Raw genomic sequence first — 26,409 nt, forward strand, 5'->3', positions numbered from 1 at the left:
CTATTTTGAGAAACCTCTAGCCTTCCAAATAAAAGCACTGAGATGTCCTGCTCAAAATTGGCAATACACAAAACTGAAATAATGCTAATATTAGGTCATTGTTGTAGTGACACCCAGGGTGTCGCATAATTAAGTGAAATTCCAGCTAATATACGCGAGAGGAGAGTAACCTTGCATTTCGCACTAAGAAAATAATGCAAAATGACACAGCAGTCACCAGCGGCCTGCACTTTGTTCCTGTGTTCTTGCTGAGGGCATTTTTTGCTACAAATCACTGTAAATTACGCAAACTGCATAATTGTGTTATTTCAGGTCATAAGAGTAACGTGAGATTACCAAAATTACTTTGATTGCTCTGACATACATAACAATATGCCAAAGCCTAGGAAAAATCTATTTCCTAAAGACTGAGTTTTATACCCTTAGAGTACAGTTTTTTCATTTCTGGTCTATTGGATGTCATATTTGCAATGTTCAAAACTTTTGCTGTCACTTTGGTGGTTGATATTAGTTCGGGTCCTCCTGAGTCTTGTCATTTTCATCCTTGTCCTTCTGGCCACTGTTGTTATGTCCCCTGAGTCTTCCCTGCTCTGGCAGGTCTTTTTTGATCGGATTGTCCTCACACTTATCCTGCTCCTCAAAATGATTGATCTGTTCCACTTGGTTTCCTTCTCAACCTGGCCCCATAGGTCCTGATTTTCACAGCCCTCCTAGCCCTGTTTCCGGGATCTTATAGGCAACATTGCCCCCCTTGTGCTGACCATCCTAGTGCTATTTTTCCTGGTCCCCCTATCCTGATTAACTGGGTCTCCTGGTTATAATGGGCAATATGCTCCAATCCTGATTTTCAATGTGCTCCCCATTGTGGTCCCTATCCTCCTTGCTCTGATCCTCCTGTTCCTTATTCTTATGGTTCTGCTATAACTTACCCTCTCACCACTGATCTCCCAAACAATTGTTAGTTCTGTGGGTCCAGAGCATCCTTTTACTAGCCTTTCCGGCCCTGGTCTGTCTATTTGTCATTTGCATGTACTCCTTCTATAGTATTCTAGATTCTACTTCTCCAATTTCACAGGCCTCCAGTCCTGTCTCTCTTCATACACCTCACCCTAACTCTAGTCCACCTGGCTCTTCTGAACCTGTTCTTTAGTCACACTAATGTGCCTGTTTCTAATGCTTCTTATCTTAGTTCCCCTGTCTGTGTAGTCATGGCACTCCTTTGTCTGGTCATCCGCTACTGGTCCCACGGCCCATGGTTGCTCTAGTCCTCTTAGTACCCCGGTCCTCCTGCTTCAACCAAGTCCTACTAATCCCACTACTGTCCTAATTTTCCTGTTCCACCTTATTCTTGTCCATGTGACCCTGGTCTCCTCTGTCATTGTCCTCTTAACAATGGTCCTCCTGGATTCAATATTCCTTGTCATTGACCCCTTGGTCTTGTTACTTCTGGTTGCCAGGTTGCGGGTCATCCTAGTCTATGTAGTCCTTGTCTTCCTGGTTTAGGGTTTTCCTAACTTTGATTCTCATTGACCTTCTGATCCTAATACCATTGGCCCTACGCTTTCTGGTCCTTTTCTATTTCTCCACTTTCTGCTGATCTCTGGCATTATGGTCCTGCTAAACATAGTCCTTCCTGGTTCTGGTCTTTCTGTTCCTTGTCTTTCTACTTCTGGCCCCTTGGCCCTCCTTGATCTGATCTCTGTGGCCCTTCTCCTCTTGCTTCTGGTGGCCCTTTCCAATGTTCTCCTGGTAGTGGTCCTTCTCGATCTGTCCACATAGGTCTAATGTTCCTGGTTCTCCTCGTCCCTCTGATCCTGGTCAGTGCACCCAAACATGTCAAGCCCTTCTTGTCTTGCTGATCCCAGGCCTTTTGTTCTGCCTAGCCCAGGTCCTTATGTTCCTTTGGGCATTTGTCCACTGCTTCTTGGAGGTCCTGGTCATCCTCGTACATATGTTTCTCATTACCTCTGGGCTTCGTCACCATGGTCCTTGTTCTTCTTGCCCTGGTCCACATGGCTCTGGTATCTAGCTCATCTGGTGGACCACCTTCTGGTCATCATCCTTTTGTTTTTTTCCCCAGTCCCCTCCACAATGATCTCTGAATCTGTCACTCTGATTTTAATTTTTGTCTTCCTGATTTTATTTGCGGAAGCAATAATGTCAAGAAAAGAGGGCCCACTAGAGAGTGGGCCTGGCCCACTTAAAACACTGCTTAGCATGTTAATAACAAACTACCATTTGCAAAATACATTAGGTGGGCACCTAAAATGTAATGTGTCTGAAGGGCCACTAATGGCATGGAACCATTGAGGGTCTTTGCATGAAACCCACTCTGGTATGTGAATAGTGTAAATAACGGTGTTTTTTCAGCTGGTCATTGAGTGAATAGACACATTCCTCCTAAATTTGCTTACCCGTCTCCTGCTTCCACTTCCCCTTTCCCGAGAAGCCCATTACTGTGTCTTATCCAGGTTAACTCCTCCATGTGCCCCAAAGCACTGTGTCAGCTAGCAGCAAATGCCTTATGTCATTTTCTCTTCTTCTGTGGCCCAGGTATCGCTGTGTTTCTCCACTGCCTGTTTGCTGCTGCTTGTCGGCTGCTGTTATGTTGAAAGCTCTAAAATACTAAGCTACTGCAATCCCCATTAAAAGGAAGCCCAAAATTAAAACAACCCCTTCCATAAGAAGATGAAAATGAGCCCAGCCTCACAAATCATCAAAAGGCAATTTGCGAATGCTAAAATGTTTTTATTGTCATGAGTGAAGAAAACATGTATGTACCATACTTTACAGTTAATCTCATCATTTTTTTCAGATTCACAAATAGTCCTAGAGTGCAGCACAAAATATCTGTGTGACATATCCTGAATCTCCTGAAACAGGTTTGAATTTTCATTACTTATTTTGATATTATGTGAATATAAAAGATGTTTTACAAAAAATTGATTTACTGCCTTTTACTGTGAAAACAACTTATTCACTTAGTTTTGTAAATTTTTGTATATGCGCGTACATTTGAATGCTTCATTGTCTTACCACCACTCCTATTATAGGATAGACACAAACTTGGTCGTGCCTGGAGTTTTTCTTCATGTTTGGCTAAATAAAGACCTCCTACACACTATTTATCTCGACGCACGTCTAATAGTACATGATCTCTACTATTTTTTCTGTGGCCAGTTAAAGAATGATGCAAATCATTAAAGGTAGAGGAGCACTGTTTCTGTACTTAATACCAATGTTTATCACAATCTTTTTATCTCATGAGACAAAATGCATATTCAAGAAGACAAGATAGAAGTATCTTTTATACCAAAGCCAACAACTTTCTTCTCTTGAAAATTGTATATCCTTATTCTTTTCTTTTATTGATGATTCTTCAGAACAGTGCATATAAAGAACAAGGTACAGCCTACAAGTTTTGTCCCAACCTCACTGGACTTCTTCAGGGCAAGATCTAAAGGTACATTACTCCAATTTCTTCAAAAGGATGTAACAAGAATCCCTTCTGGTCTGTTTAGATCTATGCGCTATAAGTATTTAATTAATTTTCAACGTACTGTGTCAACAAGAAATGTGTACTCCACAGTGATTCTGCTTTATTTTCAAGTTTAGTTCCCAATAAGACTTTATTTTCAAATTCGAGTTAATTCACTGCCTCCAAAACCATTTACGTCGGTTCTGTCAGAGCGTGATTGCTACATTCATTTTTAAGAGTCCATGTATATTAAAGTTGTATCACTCACAAAGGTGGTGCCGCCACCTATTTAGGTGTTAGGCATTGTCTGCTGGACGCGGGAAAGATCTTCCTGTATGAAGAGCATGAAAAAATAAAGATAAAGAATGATGTTCTGATATTTAGCAGCCCGCTGGCTAAATAGCTTACATTTTATACTATTTTGTCGGCTTCCGAGTAAATAATAGAGAATATTTCCTATTGATTGGTGGCCGAATAAATAGCCACTTCATCAAGCAAAACTAAATAACTACCTAGAATCAGTTTCAGAAATGACCATTGGAACCTACAAATACAGACAGAGGAGAAATGTCCAACTAGTGTGGCAAATTTACCCTACCAGATTAAGGGATCTCTACACCAGTGGTGATAAGAAATTATGTTCACCAGGTTTAAGGTATCTACCTCAAACTCCCATGGTTGGTTCAGGAGCAGAAACCTAGGAACATAGCTTTGAACTGCCAGGAGAGGCAGTCGGATACTTCCTTGACTTAGAGAGCTGCTTGACTGCTCAGGAACAATATTAAAAGAATCTTTGAATGAGTCCAGGCACTGCTCAGAAGACAAGGGGCCATGAAGAGGCAGGTGCAGAACAAGCCGAACATCTTGTGTGCATTGGAGAGGGATGTGTACTGCTCTTCAAGGAGGGAAACTTAGGAGTCCCTGAGATGCCACAAAAGCATGATCTGACTCATAGCTGCCAAGTTCTCAGATTGCTTTGTTGTGACATTTCAGTATACATCCTTTACAACAAAACTTTTACAACAAACTACCATTACAACGCAACTTTTACAACGCAAACCATTACAACGCGTAGCGCTGGGGGCGCTCTAGGATAGGGAATAGGTTTAATGTACTATCCAACACCTTCCCTACTATCCACGGGGACTGGAGTTGGAATAGTAAATTAAACTATTCGCTGTCCAGCTCCCAAAAGCATTATGCGTTGTAATGGTATGCGTTGTAAAACTTGCGATGTAAAGGTAGGCGTTGTAAAAGTATGCGTTGTAACGTCATACATCCTGACATTTCTATGGCTTTTGTTGGCACAAGAGAGATAGTCGACTGTCAAAATTGTGACACTTCGAGTGATACTTTCTATTGAGTAGATAAAATAATGACCTGTATTTCAGTATCTCTCAGTGCATTGTCTCTTCATATTGTCCAGACATATTATACAACAATAAACATAAACTTAAAACAAGCCTGGCCTACTGGTATTACCAATGCTAGAATAATCATCTCCATGAGTGATAACAATTATTTTCTTCTATTTAAACAAAATGGAAAAATTTTCAGTTCGGAGATTATGAACTCAATATTAACATGTATTCAATACTTTACTACTTTACTTTATGAATTAATGACAGGAAATGTGAGAAACTTCTACTGACTTCAGTAAAAGTTAAAAAAATAGGTTGAGCCCAGCCAATTTCCATAGTAACAATACATCCCTCCTAGTTCTGGGTCTAGTTCATAATAAGTGCCTCGAGCAGAATAGCAAGCACATTGGTTCATGAGTTTATTAACCCTAGAGCACTGCAGATCTTGGTCTCGCATAAAGGTGCTATGATGCTGCATGACATTAGCATTTCAGTGCAGTGATGTGAATACCAGCACTAAAAGTGATAGTCTAATCCAGGGTTCTCCAACCTTTTCTATAGTGAGAGCCACTTTTGATCACTGAAAATCATTGTGAGCTACTAAATGCTGTGCAACATATACATTGTTCCTAGAGACCCCTCCACATAGCACTTCACTGACTTTAAGCCTAACATCTATGGAGCCAGTAATGTGGTTTGAACAAAATATATTAAGTGCCATAGAAACATTGATAAGAATGACTTTAGATTTGTGTTGTCGCCATACTTTATAGTATGGAGAGAGTGGAGTGAGTTTGCAATAAAAGTAGTGCTGTTTTGAACTCAATGAAACTGATGAGATAGAAACGTCCTTATTATTGAAATGCCCACATGAAACGTTGGGGCATATTACCAAGGGCCTTATCGTCGCTTTAGCGGGAATTTTTCCCACTAAAGCGGCGATAATTTTATCGTCCTATTACCTAGCTGTCGCTAACACTAGTTAGCGACAGCTAGTAGGAGATGGCGATCATCTTGGGCCCCGCTTTGCATGTCAGCGATATTTATCGCTAATGACATGCAAAGTGGGCGTGCCAAGATGTTAGCGACTGTAAACAGTCGCTAACATCGCTATCTCCTATTACCTACTTTTGGAAATAATCGCGCTAAGCGCGATTATCTCCAAAACCTAACGCCTGCCCAGAGCAGTTCTTAGCCATGTTATCCAATGGTAGGTGGATAACATGGCTAAGAGCTCAGTAATACATGAATATCACTGACTTTACAGCGATATTCATGCATTTCGGCCGATTTTTATCATTTAGGAGATAAACCTTGATAATTGCAAGGTTTCTAAGCGATAAAAATAGGCGAAGCACGGCGATAAAATTGTTTCCTCTAACCAAGCTTAGCGATAATTTTCACTTATTCTTGGTAATATGCCCCTTTGTTCTTTTGTGTTGTGCTGGTTTAATAGTGAACTCTCTGTTCAACTTCAGAGCTTATTATTATATAATTCACAGTTGTATTGAACATTGGCATCCGCAAGGGGGGAAAAAGGGGGGAGCTTGCCCCCCTCCCCACGATCCTGGATTTGTCACTTGCTCTTTAAAAACATTTCAAGATCACACTTCTGGTAAAACACCAGTAGCACAATCTTGAAACATTTTTAATTATGCCCCTCCCACCAAAAAACATTTCTGCAGGCGCCTATGGTATTGAACTTGCCATGAACGTGTTGGCTTTTTGTTCTTGAATTCAGCTGACATCCAACATGGAAAAAAACTGAGTCAAGAAAGATAAATCAGCCTGTTCAAGGCAGCTTCAAAACAACTGTGAATTATATAATGATAACCTCTGAAGTTGAAGAGATAGTTCATACTTCAACATGCACAGCTAAAATGGACACATTTTCATATGGGCATTTTAATAAATAAAAACATTTCTTTCTCATCAATTTCCAGTGACTTCAAAACAGAAGTGCTTTTATTTGCAAACTCACTCCTTTCTTTCCTTTATAGAGCAAGAATTAACACATGCCAGAAATAGGCACAAATCAATTTACATTTCCTGGGCGGAAATAAAAGTTGAAACAAAAAAAGAGAAAAGTCAGCCTGTTCAACTTGGTCTGGTAACATTGATGAGATTAATTCACAGTTTTGCATTTCTTTTCAAACTAAAGTACCTTTTTATTTTAACAATAGCCTACCTCTCAAGTTGGATATTTTAGCAGCCCTGGGCCTTTCACTGATTGTGCTGCTGCGCCAGACCACTGGCACAGTAGCCAACCACAAAACCTGGGGCCTCATTTATGAGGCCGTGCGTCACTTTTACGCCGCTGGTGCGTCACTTTTTGTGGCGTAAAAAATGTGCCTTGTTGTGCCATATTTACAAAGTGATGCATCTAGGTAGACGCGTCACTTTGTAAACCCCTGCGCCACATTATACCTGCGCCAGGTATAATGTATGCAAGGGGGGCGTATTGACGCAAGAAAGGGTCGTAGAAGTGACGTAGTGAAATCTATGAGATTTCACTGCGCCACTTCTAGGACACAAATGCATCAATTTCTTATGCCTGCCTCACAGCAGGCGTAAGACTGACGCAGGCCCTTTCACATGGGGCTTGCCCCATGTGAAAGGACACATTGCTTGAGTTGTGTCACTTTTGTGACACACTCCAGCAATGCGTCACTTTTGCGACTACAGATACGTCAGAAATACTGACGTATCTGTATCTCCTTGCGACATGATGCGTCATACTGTAAATATGACGCATCATTGGTGTCGCAAGGAGGGCGCAGTGAAAAGTGACGCATCGCTGTTTTCACGCAGCGATGCGTCACTTTTCATAAATGAGGCCCCTGGGCCTTATATCATGGCTCCAGTGTCAAGGCTGCAGCTTCGCCTTACTAGCCACACAGGTTGAGCAGTGTCGAAGCACGGTGCCCAGCTGAAGAAGGGAGGCACGCGATTCCCGTTGGGCTGTCTAATACGGCGCATGCCACAGTCAGGCTTTCAGCAACGACATCAACTGCTTCTGCCAGCCCTGCCCTAGCTCAGCTCAATTAAGAGGATCAGAGCCACTGGTTTATTTGAGGCTGGACAAAGGCTACAAAGAGTCCGGAGATTGAACCAAATAATATAGGATGGCTATACTAGGGTGAAAGGAGATACCAGGACACGAGCAACTTGCAAGGTGTCTGTGAGCTACAAGTAGCTCGGATCTATTGGTTGGAGACAGCTGGTCTAACCCCTAATGCGTGGTACCTAGTAGGGCTGCTGACTGTGCACATACATGGATGTAGGGTACTTGGGAAATTTAGGGCCTGATTTAGATCTTTGCAGAGTGGAATACTCTGTCACAAATGTGTTGGATATCTTATCACCCGTATTACCATTCCATTATATCCTATGGAGATCATAATACTGCAAACAAGATAACTGTGATGGAGTATTCCATCTGCCGAGATGTAAATAAGGCCCTTAGCCTGTTTGAGTTCCCTCCAACCTCCTATTTCTGAAAGGTTGTGAAGCTCTGCTGTAGACCATCTAAGCACTAGAAATCAGGTTGGCACTACAAGAGACTACACCACAGTCCACGGTTTTCACAAGACACACCCCGAAGTAACGCAGGAGATCCAAACTTTATCAAGTAACTGGCAGTAGTTGACAGTCTTCACAAGAAACAAGCCGAAGTGCTGGAAGAGACACAAAGTGTCTGGGATAAGCTGCAGTGATGGAGAGGCCAACATCAAGACTTACATACCCTCCAATTATTGCCACATAGTATTTTTTGCAGTGAAATTCTGACATTTGCCAGTGATAGCCAATGGAGCTAAGACAATATTTAATTCCAATTCAGGAACACAGTTACTCATATAGTGATAGTAAGCAGTTGATACATACTGCAGGAAGTGCTTAAGGGAGTGAAACTCAGACACAGTGTGACACACTGATAACACTTGAGAAACACAATGCCTGGAAACCTCTATATGTGCATTTCTAACTTAAAGTTTCAAACTCTTATGTTTCCATCTTAAGTTTCCCTAAGTCCACTTGCAGGGCATAGTAATGTCCAACCACAAACAAGTATAACACAATCACCTATAGCTGAGCTGAACAGGTCAATAATTTCTCATAACACTCTGAATAATCACCCACAGGGGTCTGGGGTGTAGTTTTAGATGTTAAGACTCAGTTTCTGCTCAGCCTCAACTGTCTGCACTGTGGGACGTATCTTCATTGGAGGTGTATGAGGTAGAACCCCCCCCCCCAATGTTTATTGTGAGTCAGGCTAAGAGTTTGGTCTGTGCAGGGTGATTGTTTTGCTGCCTCCACTGCCCAGGGTAGGCTGTGGGTGTAATTCTGATATTAACATGTCCCTTTCACATTGAGCCTTGTGACCTCAAGTAAAGTATCGCAGACAGAATAGTGTAAGAAGCAGGAAAGATGTAATAAATATACTATATACATATCATCAATTTAACAATATCCTGTGAACCTAGACAAAAAAGAGACATGTTCTACACGACAATACACATAACAAAGGGGCATATTATCAAGGACCGGTGTTAAAATTAACGCTGTTTTATCGTCAGGAAACTGCCGATAAAACTGGGATAATGGGCTTGAAAAATATGCCCTTGTTAATTCCCATAGAAGCCCATGTTCTGATGTTAACATGGGCTTCTATGGGAATTCACAAGGGCATATTATCAAGCCCATTATCGCAGTTTCCTGCCGATAAAACGGCGATAATTTTAACACAGGTCCTTGATAATATGCCCCAAAGTGCTTAACTCAATGACATTGATAAAAGATACACAAACCTTTTCGATTCTTGTTTCATTTGTCTCCTTCCTTGAGCAGGATGACACGAACAAGAATCGAAAGCCCTAATGTAGACCACTGAGTCAACATGAAGTCTTCCTTTTTCAGTAAAGGCACGTAATTCAGATCATAAAGTTCTCCTAAATATGCACATACATATTGACCTAAATATCTCTTTTTACAATCATTGTGCACATGTAAAATTGAGTCTGATGATATTTCCAAATGCAAATATGTAGGAAAGTAGAATCTACTTTTTATGGTTACCCCCACTTTTTGCTTCACGTTACACTGTTTTTGACTAGTCTGACTGGGATCCTGCTAATCAGGACCCCAATCTATCTGCTTTCTCCCTAAAATGTAATGTAATGTACTTTAGTACACTCTAGATTGGATACTCGGGTACCCTTGTCAGTCCCTAGTATATGGTACCATGTACCATGGGCATAGGTACCCCAGAGGCCTCCTATGGGTTGAAGCATGTATTATGCCACCCATGACAGGCCATGCAAAATGGCGTAACAGGCCTGCCATTGCAGCCTGTGTAAGTTGGTGCATGCACCACTTACGTAAGATATAGGTTTACTATACCTAAGCATTACTATACTTGAAAAACCTATAAGTCACCCCTTTAGCAGACCTTGACATTCCTGAAGGCAGGGTGGTTGCTTCTAAGTGAGAGGGTGCCACTGCATGAGCAGGGCAGCCTTGCAGCCCACGGATTCCACTTTCCCTGGTTGTTAGTGCTACAGTCATTTCCGACATATAGAGTGGCACTATGCGACCACGTGACGACCAACTCTAAAACGGCTAAAAGTAGGCCTATCGTATTTGGTGTCAAACATTGTGAAATCATTACCCCACACTGGCAACCGTTGTGGGAGGTATGATTCCACCCCTCAGAAAACGAGCTTTGTGAGGTCCCTGATGTTCCCGGTACCAACCTTACTAGTCTGGGGCAGCCCGAAAGGGTTGCTGCCGACCAGAGACACATTTCTGCCCTCTTGCTGTTGAGCCAAGTTTGAGCAGGCGAAGGCAGAACAATAGGCATCCGGTCACAGGGAGGTGTGACAACCTCCCAGACATGATTTAGTGTATTAGGCCTGGGAGAGTGCACTTGCCAGCGACCAAAAGTCTGCATGAGGGGCACATTTAGTGTCCCTGTGCATAGTCTACTGCAAATCAGTCCTGGGTGCTGTTGGCTCCTGCTCCGGCACGAAACTGGAGAAAGGACATGGAAGTAACTTCCCCACTGTCCTGACCCTCCCCTGGGAGGGTTCTGTGAATCTGTCCAACCCTCTATCGTGGATACAAAAGTGATGACTTGGCTGTAGGACCCTAGATTCAATGTGGACAAGATCCTGACCAAAAAACACTGACCTTCGACCGTCTGGACACTCTGGACTACATTTAGGGCCTGACTTTGTCTACCTCTCAGTCTGAAACATCGTATGTGCTCATGCACCATGGAGGCTCTATGAAGGACCTGTGCAGCATCAAGGACAACCAAAGATATCTCCCTTGGAGTTAAGGATTTACTCCCCTGCACTAGCAAGCACCAACTGACAGGTCTGCTGATCCTGAGCTTATGCAGGCTCCGAAGGCTCCAGCAAAACAGGAGGTGGGTTCTATGTCCCTCAAGGTCTGAGCTGGCCTCTCACCTAGTCTGAGGTCAGAATCCTTTGTGGGGGCAGCAATACACATACCCCTCTGCACCTTATACTTTTACAAGTGAATATGCTTGTTGGTGTTCTCAAAACAAGTGCACTGGGCTCCGAGTAGCCCCGTCCTCTGGCACAATTTCCACCAAAGAACTTTGGCCTCCTCACACTGAGTGCTCTGTGGGCTGTTGCTTCGTAAATCTGCATGAGGTTCCCTTGCGACGCCTGTGCCTCCGGCCTGTGGGTCTTCTTGAGGGTCAACAGTGCTTTCCTTGGGCTCTGCTGGTTGCTCTAGGCTCGTCCCAACGTTCTTGTGTTTGGTGAGTTTCCTGGGCCTTGTTGGTTTGAACCATACCCTTTTTTGACCATCTTTATGGGTTGCCGCTGCCAGGGCTTGTTGGTGCTCCAGCCGGACACCGACCCCCTCAGCACTTAACATCCTTTGTGGGACAGATTGTATCTGGCTCCTGGTTGTCCTCGACGTCTCTTGGTCCCGGTAGCTGCAGGGTCAAGAAGCCCCTTAACTCACCGGAAGCACCCAACATCGGTGGACATTCGTCTACTGAGCCCCAGGTCACATCTGAGTGACCCAGACTCTGTCCTCTCTGCTTTCAGGTACTCTTCGACAAGGATCCACCTTTGGATTCCAATGGACAATTTTCTTATGTCCCGCAGTGGCATGTGCTTAAAGTCCTCCATTGAGATCGACGGCGGCTTCCGACACCACTGCAGCCCTATGCACCCACCTTCCCCGGGATTGGTATCTCTGGTGCTATGGTATCCACGGGTGGGGTGGCTCTTCATCCCCCTATAATCTAAAGAGCTTCCTCATAATCCACTGGGAAGGATTTTTTAACTTTAAAATTGCAACCGTGAATCTCCCATAGATTTATACGGCGCGCGGGGTCATGTTCCCAAACTGCACAAATCTTCCGTGGGGTCCCTACGTACTCACCTTGGGTGGTTCCTTGGGGTCCTGATGATTCTACATCCTCAAGACATTGTCTTGTCTTGAGTTGTGGTTCTTATACCACTATTTTAGAATATGGTTTGGTCTCCCTCTGGAGCCCACTGTGTATTAGTGCTACTTACGATTGTTTCTGTGCTACAGTATTGTGTGTTTTGTAGAGAAGTGTGGCTCACTGGTTAGAGCGGCAGACTCTGAAGCAGAGATCAGGCCCGGTACCAGGGTTCAAGTCCCGACGCGGCAGGGTCTTGAGCTCAATGTCCGCGGACTCGATAATTCTCGCCTCGGCGCCTACTCTAATCATGGGTCCCATGCTGCAACTCTGGGCAACAGCTTGCTTAATCTCCACAACAGCCCCTACAACACTGGGATGCCTGGCTTCACCTTGGGGTGCCCAGGAGGGGCTTCTCGCAGGGAGAGCCAGGAAGGGTTCCACAGCGTTATACAGCGCCGGGACGCCCCGGTGGGGCAGCTGTGCACATTACAAAATACACTACATTTACATTTATCTGCAGATAGTGTGTTAAAATAATAAATACATATTTTTATAACTACTGAGTGGTTCTCCTTTCATTTAACCAATACAAGATTGCATTCTAGTAAAACAAGCTGCTTAACATTCCTTCAAGACTAAGCCTGAAGGCTTCTCTCAATAGCTGCCACTTGGATAGATTTCCAAGGTTACCCTTGAGCTCTTAAATCACATTAAGGGTTGTTTGGACTGGTACAGGGTGCCCACTTTAATTAGTGGACAGCAGATACCAGGCCAACTTTTCACATTGGTCTGCAGCGGTTGGGATTCAAGCCTGCATTGTTTTACCAGATAAATCTTGGTATTGATTAACTGAAAACCACTAAGCTCTAGGTACATATAATATTAGCTTAGAATAAGTAAGCTCTACTAAACTTAGGGTTTAGTTCCTACTAGGTTAAGTAGATGCAACACCTCACCACACTTAGTATGCCTTCTAAAGGAGATGCCAGTGGCTCTCTGCCCTCTAGATACAGTGAGCTTTCCTTCCAAGAATTGAAAGCCCAGTGTGCCTCAAGAGAGCTGAAGACAGGGAGAAGTGCCAACACTCAATATCTAATAGAGATGTTACTTCTCGAAGACCTTAGGAAGACCCTTTGGTCAGATGAACAAGAGAGAGTGGGTGTCACAGGGATAGAGGAAAGGTCAGGAGGTGACACCTTTTATGACCTAGGCTCAAACCCAGGCTAGGAGGACCAAGATGGGTCCCACCTGGATAACTCAGATCTTCAGGGATGTGATGGAGAAGGCCAAGAAGGCCCCATCTTCATCCGTCCTGGAAGAATGTAGAGTTTACCAAGGAGATCAACAAGATCTCCCTCTGCTGAGTCTAATCACGCAGGACAGTCTGTAGGGATTTCTGTATCTGGCAAGAGGGACCACTCTTATGACAGGGAGTACCAGTTTCTGGAACTTGAGAAAGCTAGGCTTAGGCTCAGGCAACAGCTATTGGCTGTGGACAAAGAGTCCCTAGAAGTCCAGTGACCTAGAAAAAAGTTGGGATTATAGTCCCATGGTAGCAGCAACAGTGTCCCTAGAGTTAAAGAACATTCATTAGACAATAGGAACCTGAGCAAGATTGGCCCTCCCTACCATGTTGAAGATGACATCCATAAATGTATAACTGCTTTAGAGAGGGCCTGTTAAGTTCTGAGGGTCTCTCAAGAGCATGGCCAGCCATCCTGTGGCTCTTCTTTACTGACAAAGGTAGAGATAAGCTCCTCACTGTTAGAGAAGAGGATACTGACAACTATTCAATCTCAAAGAGTGTGCTCATTGAAAGCGTTTGGCTTAACCACTAACCACTAAACAGCACAGGATTAAGTTTAGAGAAAGCCTGAAGATGTAGAATCAGGATTGGGTAGACTTTGTGGATAGTGCCATTAAGGCACTGGAAGGCTGGTTGCTTGGCAGCAAAGTGAAGGATTTTAAAAGATTGTACAATTTGATTATGAGGGAGCAGATCCTTAATAATTGCCAAAATCAGCTGTTGCATCAGTACTTGGTAGACTCTGAGCTGACGTCTCCCCAAGAATTGGGTAAGAATGCAGATAAGTGGGTCAGAACCAGAAAAACCAGAACAATGATGGTGACCAAAATAAGCAAGATGCTAAAACTCCATATAAGGTTGATGACAAGCATAAAGATCAAAATTCTTCCTCAGGACCCCTATAACCTGCATCTGGGGGGGAGTCACAATCCAACAAAGTTAAAGCAAAAAAAGAAACTCTGGTGTTATCTCTGTAAACAGAAGACACATTAAACAAGAGATGCTGATTGTCCAAAAGCCAAGGAAAATCCTCCTATCACCATTGTCCCCCCATAAGGCAACTGCGCCCCCTAGCACAAGTACTGGTGGTGGTACAGGGAAAAGGGATTAGCAGGGTTAACCTTGGGCTCTGTGATGGGTTCTGGCCTAGTCAGAACTCCAGCTCAGGCTATACTAGTCTTTGATGGTGGCAGGGATCTTGCCACCTTATTTGTCAGTCCCAGTAAACTGGGCAAATTCAGACAATAGCCATTGATTAATGGTAAGGAGGCCATGGCATACAGGGACATAGGTGCAAGTATCTCTATTGCGATAGAGAATCGTGTGAGCCCTGACCAAATCATACGGGTAGAAATATGTACCAAGTGACCAATGCTAACAATGTCAGGACTGATCATCCCTTGGCAGTTGTTAATTTCAGCTGGGGAGGGGTAACTGCAGCTAAGAAAGTTGTGGTGAGCTCAGACCTTCCAATGGAGTGTTTGTTGGGCAATGATTTGGAAACTTCGGCTTGAGTTGAAGTAGAATTAAGGACCCATGCAGCAATGCTGGGCATCACTGCAGATGTGTTTGCTGTGACCAACTCACAGGCCAAGCTGGCTACCATGTAACAGACCTTGGATCCTGGAACACTGGACCAAGGACCTTCCAAGAGAAGGAGCAGGAGGGATAAGGCTGTGTCTTCACCTCAGACTCAGTGTGAGGATTAATCTCTTGAAGGAGATGATCTCAATCCCTGTGAAGGAACTCTGTCAGAGGAACTGGAACTTTGTCAGGTTGAGGTTTTGGAGACAGGGGCCCTTCCAGGGTAGACTTGAGTTTGGAGCAGCAAACCTTCCCCTCTCTTGAACTTCTCAGACAGCAATCTGCTGCTGAGGCTGCTGAGAGTGTCAGTGGATCTCACAAAATCTATTGGGATGAGGAACCCCTATACTCAGAGGGTAGAGACCCCAAGCCTGGTGCCAGCAGGAGGTTGATCATGCCTCTGAAGTTAAGTGGCTTCCTACTCGCCCTAGCACATGACATTCCCTTAGCAGGTCACCTAGGCCAAAGTAGGATTTGGGACAGGCTTGTCCCTCACTTTCAGTGGCCTCACATGGCAGAAGACACAAATAAGATTTATCGCTCTTGTACCACCTGTCTAGCCAGTGGTAAGTCATTTGGTACTACAAAGGACCCCCTCATATCACTATCTGTGGTGGGGGTTCCCTTTGAGAGGGTTGGAATTGATATCATTGGTCCCATGAACTCTCCAACTGAATATGGACACAGTTATATTCTAGTGGTGGTGGACCATGCCACTAGGTATCGAAAGGCTATACCCCTTAGAACCACCACAGCTCCTGTGGTAGCCAAGGCCCCCCTGGGAATCTTTCCAGAGTGGGTTTACCTAAGGAGGTCTTAACTGACAGAGGCACCAACTTAATGTCAAGTTACATCACTGCAATGTGGATCGAGTGTGGAGTGAACTACAAGTTCGCCACACCCTATCACCCACAAAGCAATGGGTTGGGTGAAAGGTTCAACAAAACCCTCAAGGGCATGATCATGGGCCCCCAGAAAAGCTTAGGTAAAACTGTGATGTCCTGTTGCCTTGCCTTCTCTTTGCCTACAGAGAGGTCCCACAAAAGAGGGTTGGCTACATCCCTTTTTAACTTTTGTTTGGCATCCAGTTAGGGGTCCCTTGTGTTTGGTGAAGGAGGGATGGGAGTTACCTCTCAAACCTCCCAATCAAAACGTAGTGGGCTATGTAGTTCTTCTCCACTCGAGGATAGCTGAGGACATGAATAAGGCAAGTTAAAACCTTGAGGCAAGTCAAAAACTACAACAATCTTGGCATGACCAAAATGTAAATGTAAATGTAAATGTAAATGTCGGAATTTGTAAAGCGCACAGCTACCTCCACCGGAGGTGTCCCGGCGCTGTCCGTATACCACTTAGGAACCCTTCCTGGCTTTCCTGGGAAATGTCCACTCCTGGGCACCCCCCAGGTGCAGCCAGGCATCCCAGCGCTTTTGGGGCCGTTGTGGAGACTAAGCAAGCTATTGCCCAGAGTTGCAGCGTGGGACGCATGATCAGAACAGGCACTGAGGCGAGAATATCCAGTCAGGGGAATTAATGAGCCGGAGACCCGCCGAGGCGGGAATCGAACCCTGGTCCCTGGCCGGAGCTCTGCATCAAGGTCTACCTGCTCTAACCATTGAGCCACACTTCTCCTGCTGCACTGACTGTTTATCGGCCAGGGCAGAAGGTTTGGGTGTTGGAGCCTGTGTCCCCTAGGCAGCTCTTAGGATAAGTGGAGTGGACCCCATACCATTCCTGAGCAAAAGGGAGAGGTCACCTACTTGGTGGACCTTGGAACTCCCAGAAGACCCCACGGGGTGCTTTATGTGAACAGGCTTGAACCATACATTGATAGGGCTGACATGGGCTTGCTCATGGCAACTAGTGAGGGACAGGAGGAAAAGAGCAATCCACTCCCTGACCTCCTCTCACAGAACTCTTATGATGGGTCAGTTGATGGTGTAGTCTTGGTAGGCAGCCTCACTGACCAGCAATAAATTGATTGTAGGAAGGTCCTCAATCAATACAGACACATGTTCTCTCTGACTTCTATTCAGACCACCTGGTGTACCCATAAAGTGGACACAGATAAAAGTCTACCTGTTACAAATAAGATTTACAGGCGGCCTGACCATGGCAGAGACTGCATCCGGACTGAGATCTAAAAGATGTTGGAGTTGGGAGTAATTGAGCCCTCAAATAACCCTTGGGCTAGTCCAGTGGTCTTGGTACCAAAACCTCACACCCAGGTTGGTAAGAGAGGAATGTGGTTTTGTGTGGACTACAGGGGGCTCAATGCAGTCACTAGGACTGAAGCTCACCCTATTCCTAGGGCAGATAAACCCACTGACACTTTGGCCTCAGCCAAGTTTTTTTTTTTTGGGGGGGAGTTTTATATAGCGCGAACTAGAACCGAACCGAATCAGTTATCAGAGCACTTTACATAGCACCAGTTACGTTACATGAGGAAACACTTTCATTTTTTTAGGCACGGGGAGATTAAGTGATTTGCCCAGAATCACAGGGGGTTATTGGCGTCGTTACCGAAACTCGAACCCAGATCCCCAGGTCCGAGGTCGAGCGCCTTAGCCGTTAGGCCAACCCCTCTCCAAGTTCTTCAGCACATTTGACTTCACTGCTGGCTATTGGCAAATCAGATTAGCTGAGGATGCCAAGCCAAAAACAGGAGTTTCAACCCCTAGTGGGCATTATCAATTTATTGTGATGCCCTTTGGTTTGAACAATGCACCTGCCAGATTCCAAAGGCTAGTGAATAAAGTCCTTACAGGCCTGGAAGCCTATAGTGCAGCATATCTTGATGATATAGCTGCCTTTAGCTCCACTTGGGAGGATCACCTTGTCCATCTGAAGTATGTTTTGGAGGCTCTGCAGAGAGCAGGCCTCACTATCAAGGCTACTAAATGCCGGATAGGGCAGAGCAAGGTTGTGTACCTGGGCCAACTTGTGGTGGTATTACTCGAGTCATTTCCCAGTCCATTGTTATTTTGCACATAATTCAGTTTTGGACCAGCCATATGCAAGCAGTCTTGACCCAGCTCTAATGGGAACTGTCCGGCCGAAACTGCCATACCAGGTCCTTTCCTGTACTGGAATACAAGCAGCCCAGGACCTGTTTCACTCTAGTTAGGATTCCTCCACCAAGTATAACCTGATTCCAGTGACACATTGCACACAGGAGGACCCACGTCTGGGCATATCGTCCAATTTAGGGACACACATCAAAGTATACAAAAAAGTGATGGATGTAATGCTGGAATTAATCTAAGACACTGATAATTATTCGGCCATTCCAGTCCATTGTTAAGCTGTACACTGTGCTACCACAGTTCTGAGCGGCCATATGCAAATCAGACTCGTCCCTCCTTACTCCAATGGGAACTGTCCAGCAGTAAGTCTGACCTGTCCAAAATCCCCAATATTGCTGAGATTAGAGTGGAATTAGAAAATCTAGCCATTGCAAACTCCAAAACTTTCCCTGTTTTGCTTACGTTGGTGTGAGTATACTAAATATTACACCTTCAAAATCTGGCACTTTCCCCAATGATGCTTATTTTTGAGTGGGAATAGTAAGCGTGATGCCTGAAAAGTCTAATACTAATTCTACTGTTGCATATACTGGAGTTGGAATAGTAAATAAGACTCCTTCAAAGTCCAGCACTTTCTATATTACTTTGGATAGTTTTTTAAAATGTTTTTTTATTCACCAATTTCACTGTTGTATACAGTTGTGAACCTTAAGCAATAAATCAACATCAACATCTCAGTATTCACTCGTCTGATAGTCCAATATTTTGTGCAATTTAGAGTCATATCCCTTCCCTCGCCATGTTTTACATATGTTACATTCAGTTCCAGTGACTGTGATCATACCAGTGACCCCTTTGATGTCGATGATCCCAATTATCCCCCCTCTCTATCACGGCCGCCCTTTTGGGACCGTTAATTCTGCACCACCCATCCCTGTTTCAGTGTGTTGTGTGCCACCTGGGGGGTCTGTGTTTGTGACCCTGGTGCTGCATGTTCCTCTCAGTTTGCTGAAAGGCTGCCAATAGCGATGCCCATGCCTCCAGATCCTCTTGCAGTTTTTCATCCCACATAGCACTCCCATATGTATCTTTTCTGTTAATACCCTTTCTACAATGTCCCTGCATCATAATGTTAGTGAGGTAGTTCTATCACCCTAACCATGCCATAGCTGTACATCATTTGGTAAGGACCAGTGTGAGTTGTAATAATTTCCAATGCATCTTTTTCCCCCTGGGTTGCTTTATTATACCCAGGAAGCACTGCACTGAGGTGTCTCCTACGTAATCCCTGTCAAGGTCTTCATTGTTATCACTGTTGCCATTCAGAAAGCTCACACTGTTGCACATAGCCAAGCCATATGCAAGAAGGAGACTTCATCCACCCCTCTCTTCAGGAAAGCTGCAATCTTGCCCTTGTTCATTTTACTTAGCTTAATGGGAGTCAGGCATGGTCGGTGAACATATTTAAAATGTGCCAACGTGCAACTAGCATTACACTAGGGCTTTTTAACTAGCACACATGTCGTCTGCCACTTTTCGTCTGTCAAAGGGCCCACCAACTCACCCATCCAAGCCTTTTGGCCTTGGGGCTAATGTTGACCATATCCTTTTTTAGCGCTTTGTGAAACATAGAGGCTACGTGGCAGGCAGAGCCCACAGTCAGCACCATCTGCAATGTCTCCATCTGTTGGGGCATCTCCTGGAACCCTGCCCAAATTTCCTTGCACGGTGCTTGCAATTTTAGCAGAAACTGGCCACTCCCCAAAGAGAAAGCCTCACAGGCCTTCGCAAAAGTAAGGAATTGTTTCCCAGGATACAACTTTCTCAGTGTTGCACAGCCTCCCACCCTCCAACATTCAGTTGACATGTCCCCACTAATATCTCAACACTGCAGCACTATCCAAATGCCCAAATCTTGTGTAAAGGGTGGTATCTTCAACACTCCGCATGTCACCCTCTCCCAAATCTCAGCTGTTTGTCAGATTATATATGAAATGTTTGCAGCTACTCTGGAGATGCTCATAAGCAGCTCCGTTAGCGAAGTGTCTCCACATGTGGCCCTCAACAGTCACATCTCCCCGTTATCCCCTTCCACTGCCCATTGCACAGCAATTTGTAGCTTAGCTGCATAATGCCGCATGTTGCCAGGCAGCCCCATGGCACCCTCCACTAAGTCAATTTGAGCAGCAGTAGTGCAACTCTCCTTCTTTTTCCTACCCTAACTAAAGATATCAATAGGCTATCCAATGCCTTGAAGATGTCCCATGTAAGTGTATGCAGTGAGTTCAAGATTATATAGAGGCATCTGGGTAGGAAGACCATTTCCACCACAGCAATCCACCCTGCTACTGTTAGCAGCAGCGTGTTCCAAAACTAGGTGTACCGTGTCAGGCCCCCCCAGCATCTTCTCAATGTTATAGTGGCACTGCCCCTCCAAGGTGTGTGCCACCATGATTCCCAGGTATCTAAAAATGTCTGACTCCCACCTCAATCCCTGCCTGGGCAGGCCATTCTCATGTGCCATAGCTCTCCCAGAGGGAACACAACATCTTACACCTGTTGATCCAGAGACCAGCCAGTTTAGTTAACAAGTGTTCAGGAGAAAGAACCTCCATCACAGGGCTGCAACCAGTCTGTCCAACAAGGGCTACCGCCCTGGCAACTCTCTCTGTATCGCTCCAGTACGGCCCCCGCAAAAGCCAGCAATCCAGGCCACTGCTCCATAAGGGGAACAAGCTTCCCACACCTTTACGACTACTGCCTACATATGGTCACAGGCTGCAGTAGTGCTCAGCTACAGTCAGAGCATAGCTCTTGGAGGTCCCAGCGTGAAATCTAGGCTCAGACGCACCTCCTAATAGGCCTCATCACTGCCCAGTGTCTGTGTTGTCGCTGTAAGGATTTCATGCCTCTCAGCTGAGAACACTTTGTACAGCTGGGGCTCTGCACATCAGCCAACGATTATTCCAGGGCTCAAACAGGCAAAATTAGGATGGATATTTTCTTGGGGCAACAGAGCACGATTTCAACGTGTCCGATCGGATATCTTGTCAGGCCACGCTCTTCTTTAATTTGGAGAGTTAATATTTTTTTATTATATATTTTTATTTTTTTGTTTCTAAAAGATTTATGATTCGAACAAATAAATAATTTATGAATTTTTCATTCATATTTTATTCTTATTAATTTTGCATTTATTATATTTTTAATTAAATTTGATATGTGTTTCTGTGATATATGTTAAGTGTAATATCATATTATAGATAATGTTAAAGTGATGTTTCAATTGTTTATGTATTGTTCTTTCTACATGGTTTTATATTTTTTACATTCATATTTACAAATATTTTTTCTTAATTACACTACTATTTGTAACTTTCATATTTATATGTTTCATTGATATGCACTTATTGAGATGCCCTTGATGTGTTTCCTGAGCAGAAAATCTATTGAGTTAGACCTGATGAAAATAGGAGCAGTCGTAAAATAGTACTGCCCCATTTTTCATTCAACCGTACGCATCTTAAGAGAAGTTTGTGGGTGAATGAAGTCTTCTCAGTTTAGAAAACATAATTAGACTTAGATTGAAAATTTGGTTAAGATACTCTGATCAGGTTATATCAATGCCCAGATATGAATTTACCTTGAAAAAATGAAAAGACAAGAGGCATTTCCTAAACAGGAAGAAATCGGTATTAATTAAATGCTGCAGTCGGGAGAGCCTCAACAGAGTTGTGTCTGAAGACAATCTCCATGTACAGAAGTTTTGGCGAGTAATATATACAGTTCTTGAGCTACAATAAAATGATTACACATTCTTGTAAAGCATGTAGATCTGGGTCTAGTCATGAACCATAAATACAACGATCTTCTAAGGGGGATGCAGGTGACTTCGTGGAGAGCTAGTATGAGCTAGTGTGTATGTTTCCAGATGTCGGGCATGAGGAGAGTGTGATCAGTGTGTGTGGTGTGCATGCTGTGTTCTGATTGGCTGAGTGTTCCTAACTACATGTGGCACCTGATGTTGTGGTATTTTGCTAATGCACACCTTTGGCCAAATGTTTTTTATTGAGTCCAATCTCCTCGGACCTGTTAGAGGTGTATCTGGCTATCTGTGGAATGATTAGGGTTTTCTCTGTTTGATCTTTTGTCTTTGGGCTAAGTGTAACCCCACCAGTGACCTAACAATTATTAGTCCGGAGTTTGGGTTGCAGGGCCTGTCTGACCATGTATCTCTGATTCAGGATTGATTGGGATGTCTTCTCGGCTACATTTGACATCAATGATATACGTTCATTATTACATGTACATATAACATGACAGTCATTGATATCATATTTACCTACATTCTCGTTATTTTATGTGTACATTTGTCATAGCGTACATTAACATTATTTTTACTGGTATTGACATTGCTCTGCACGCATACATTGTGGTATACCTTGACATTGCATTTACTGGTATTGTCTTTATTATGCATGCATGTATCATGGCATGCAATGACATCACATTCACCAATATTAACAATATCCTTGATCTTGACTTTGGCCATAATGTAGTCTGTATACCTCTTTGGTCTCCTATCTCCTTTGTAAATTTGTTGCACAGGCTCTAACTAAACACTAAAAACATACAGGAGCCAGCATCTTTGCTTTTGGGGCTTTGAAATATTGGAAAATGAAGCCCTTATTCTGGAGAGCCATTTTCCAAATACAGACAGACGAATGCCTGGATCATGAAACCTTTCCTCTGAGAAGGGATTAACCAGTTTGCACACAACCTTGATGGTATTCCCTCACTGAGTGACTTTTGTTTTTTCTTACAGAGAAACTTGTTGGAAACCCTATAGCTGAAGACCATGAACACAATCACTGTCTACGAACACCCCGACTTCAAGGGACTCTATAAGACCTTTACTAATGATGTTCCACGTCTGGCAGACCACAGCTTTGAAGACTGCATCACATCTGTGAAAGTGGTGGGGCAGCCCTGGATAATGTACGACCATCCAAACTATCAAGGATGGTGCATTGCCCTAGAGGAGGGAGAATATTCATGGGCGGAAATGAATGACAGGGCATCTTCTCTGAGGCTGATCACTGATGATCTGAACGATCCCCAGATCACAGTCTATGAGCATCCCAATTTTTTGGGTTCATCGATGGTTCTGAATCAAGAGGCCAATCTATATAATGGAAGCATGAATGATAAGATTTCTTCCCACAGAGTCCAGAGAGGAGCGTGGCTTCTGTATGCACATCCAAACAGATCTGGATGGTCGATTGTAGCTAGGGCTGGTGAAGCTCTTGCGAGTTACTATGATGTTGGTTTGAATGACCAAGTCTCCCACGTGCGTCCTCTGTGCCCTGGAAAGTCCTCAGTGACAGCCACGATTTTGTGGGACAAGCAGAAGACAGAGGGTGAAACAAAGATCCAGATTGATTACTGGGAATACTCAAATGCTTCAGAGAGTGAGCAGCAGTTCACTGTCACTTCCACCAAACAGTTGGATAAGATTGTCTCCCATAGTTTTGAATTCAGTAACGCAACATCAATTAAGGTTGGTGCCTCATTTACCTTGAAGGGGCTGGCCTCTATTGAGACAGAGCTGTCCAACACCTTTACAGTGAAGAAAGGTGAAACTGAGTCAGTTACCGTGAAGCAAAAGGCAGATTTGAGCATGCCGGTGAGGATCAAGCCATTCACAAAAGCAACCGTCAACTTCATGCGCAAGGAGGTCACAATCTCAGTACCAGTGGAGGTGAAAACTGTCCAGGGAACTAAGACTGTGACCGAAACTGGAACATACCGATGCAAGAATGGGACAAATATCTACATGGAGGCACGCTCTCAACCAATCACTAAATCTTAATGGTAGCCACATGGCCATCTCATTAGTGCCCACTTTTTAACAGTGATTCACTGTTCTTTGGGTGAGAGGCCTGTAAAGGATCCTTTTGTAGCTGCCATTTTCCTTAACACATTTTTAAAAAATAGCTTCAGGCATGATGAAATCAGAAACAAAAGAGGGCCAGCGGTAAACTGAGTCTAGAGCAAAGTTTACTGTTTGAATCACAGAAAATGTAATTGTTTTACAAATCCCTATTTCTAGGATCCCTTCTTTAAAGTATATGCATCAACTACAAGTGGAATGCCTTAATAGGCGATATTTTCTTGTGAGTGGGTGTTAAACTTATATTAATTCAGTATTCTAATTGGTTTCTTAATTGAGAGCTATATATTGGTATCCTTGCTTTCTGAAGAAATTCATTGACCCTAAATGGGCAGTATGAATGGCTGAAATATGTTGGCATTTAGGGTGTTATTTAGATCTCGGTGGACGAGATACTCTATCACAACAATGACATATATCCCGTCTGCAGAAATAGAAATCCTATAGGAGATAATGTGATTTGTATTTCGGCAGGCGGGATATCCCTCACCATTGTAAGAGAGTAAACTGTCCAGTGAGATCTAAATCAGGCCCTGGGTTTTCTGAATGCACAGAAATATGATAGATCTCAAAGCATCAGTTATGTGACTTTTAAATCTTTCCTAAGTCACCGATTATAAAAATCTATAAGGGATGGAAAGAAGACAATTTTAAGACTTAAGTATATGTATCCGACCCCACATATGATATCTAGTGCTCCCACTCCAAAAACACTTGCCCTGGGGTATCATAAAAATTCTTAGGATGGAGCATGCCACAAAATGTGGGAGAAAATACTTTTCTCTGAAAAAAAGGGGTGTTCACACAAAAACCAAGTAGTAAACTCGACACTCCTGGCACTTTACCTCTGGGTCCCTTTTGGTTGCGATTTAGTGTTTAGTTATGAGGACGGACCAGCTTCTAACCTTTCTATCCCCTCTGTGTAGAAGGTCGTCCTGTGATGCCACCGCTACTCCAAACCATAAAAGAGGTTCCACCTGTAGTGTAGTGAGAAACTCTAACCCCTGCCATAATGTCAACCAATGTCCTACTTGAAAGTGGCCACAGGAACTGACTGCTGCATAGTGGAAATACTATCTCCCTATGGTTAAGAACCAATGCCATACTCACACTGGCCACTAGTTGTTACTCAGGCACCAATGGATGAATGTGCCTTTCCTAATCCCGGCCAATGCCATGCTGTGACTTCCAATGCATATATCTGTTGGTTGCTTCAGATCTTTAGGAGAGGCCATATTGAGACAGGTCACTGAGTGACAATACTTCAATGGAATATGATGCTTCAGCGTCTGCTGCACTCTACCTGGTCATGGATGTTTACTACTGCATCAGGCTCTGTTGGCCACTGAATGTCACTACATTATTAACACGTTTTTACGCCATAATGCTGAATAACATCATATCACTCATGATACAGATAGCTCAATTATGGAGGTCTACCGAAGATTATGCTTCTAGAATAAAAATGATGCAGAGGCCTATCTGGGATAAGTTCCTGCCCTACATTGGACAAAGCTAGTTAGTGTAGTGAGTGAGTCTCACCTCTTTACGATTTTAATTGCAGAAACTCTAGTCCAACTGAAGTCAGATTGTCAGAGACCAAAAGTTAGTGATTAATCAATGAGATGTTTGCAGGGACAATTCACTTTTATAGCAAAGTTCAAACCAGTGCACTGAACCAGTCCCTGATAATCCAAGTATAGAGCTCATATGTGGTGAAACTCATTAACAGTTTGACGAAAGGCCTAGAGGAGGGACCTGAGTTGTCAATACTTTCTTCTGTAGGAGCAGTAAACATTTTAAAAAACACAGATCTACTGGCTTCAAATGTTTGGTTGTGAGGGATAAAAAGATGAACTAAATGAAGTGGATTGGAGAACCCCCTATATCCATTTATGCCACAAGGTACCAATTAGTGACTGAAGGAGCAAGCTTCCTTTACATCAGTAATGTGCTGCAGCATCAATTACTTCAGGTGCATTTATGTGGAACTCTAACACCACATATATTTGAGACTCTTCCTTCAATATGTCCTCCAATAATATTACATCTTAAGCTGGTACATAGAGAATGTTCAATATACAAAAACAATGGAGAGAGCAAGGGTTATGTTCACCAGAGTGAACGGGGAGTACTCCTGTACCCCTGGATACAATAATAGAAAAAACAAAGATGAAGGAGTACCACCAGTGGGAATTCACAAGTCACTGTGTTGGTGGATGGTTTTCACAAAATAGAGGAAAAACTCTTTTTCTTAAAAACCCCTCAC

At 43.7% G+C, this 26,409-nt stretch overlaps 1 pseudogene across 2 annotated transcripts in view; it reads left to right on the forward strand.

The window, feature by feature from the left end:
• Nucleotides 1-24,084, forward strand: part of LOC144768035 (epidermal differentiation-specific protein pseudogene) — a 36,468-nt pseudogene extending 12,384 nt beyond the window's left edge. Inside the window, exons 2-4 of one of the 2 annotated variants that reach the window (XR_013598425.1) lie at nucleotides 2,816-2,882; nucleotides 3,384-3,463; nucleotides 23,013-24,084. The product of XR_013598425.1 is annotated as an epidermal differentiation-specific protein pseudogene, transcript variant X2 (transcript). The remainder of the gene's footprint in view (nucleotides 1-2,815; nucleotides 2,883-3,383; nucleotides 3,464-23,012) is intronic. The other variant, XR_013598424.1, reaches the window with a different exon arrangement.
• Nucleotides 24,085-26,409: the final 2,325 nt, after the last annotated feature.

This window comes from Lissotriton helveticus, chromosome 7 (genome assembly GCF_964261635.1).
Source record: "Lissotriton helveticus chromosome 7, aLisHel1.1, whole genome shotgun sequence".
NCBI lineage: Eukaryota > Metazoa > Chordata > Amphibia > Caudata > Salamandridae > Lissotriton > Lissotriton helveticus.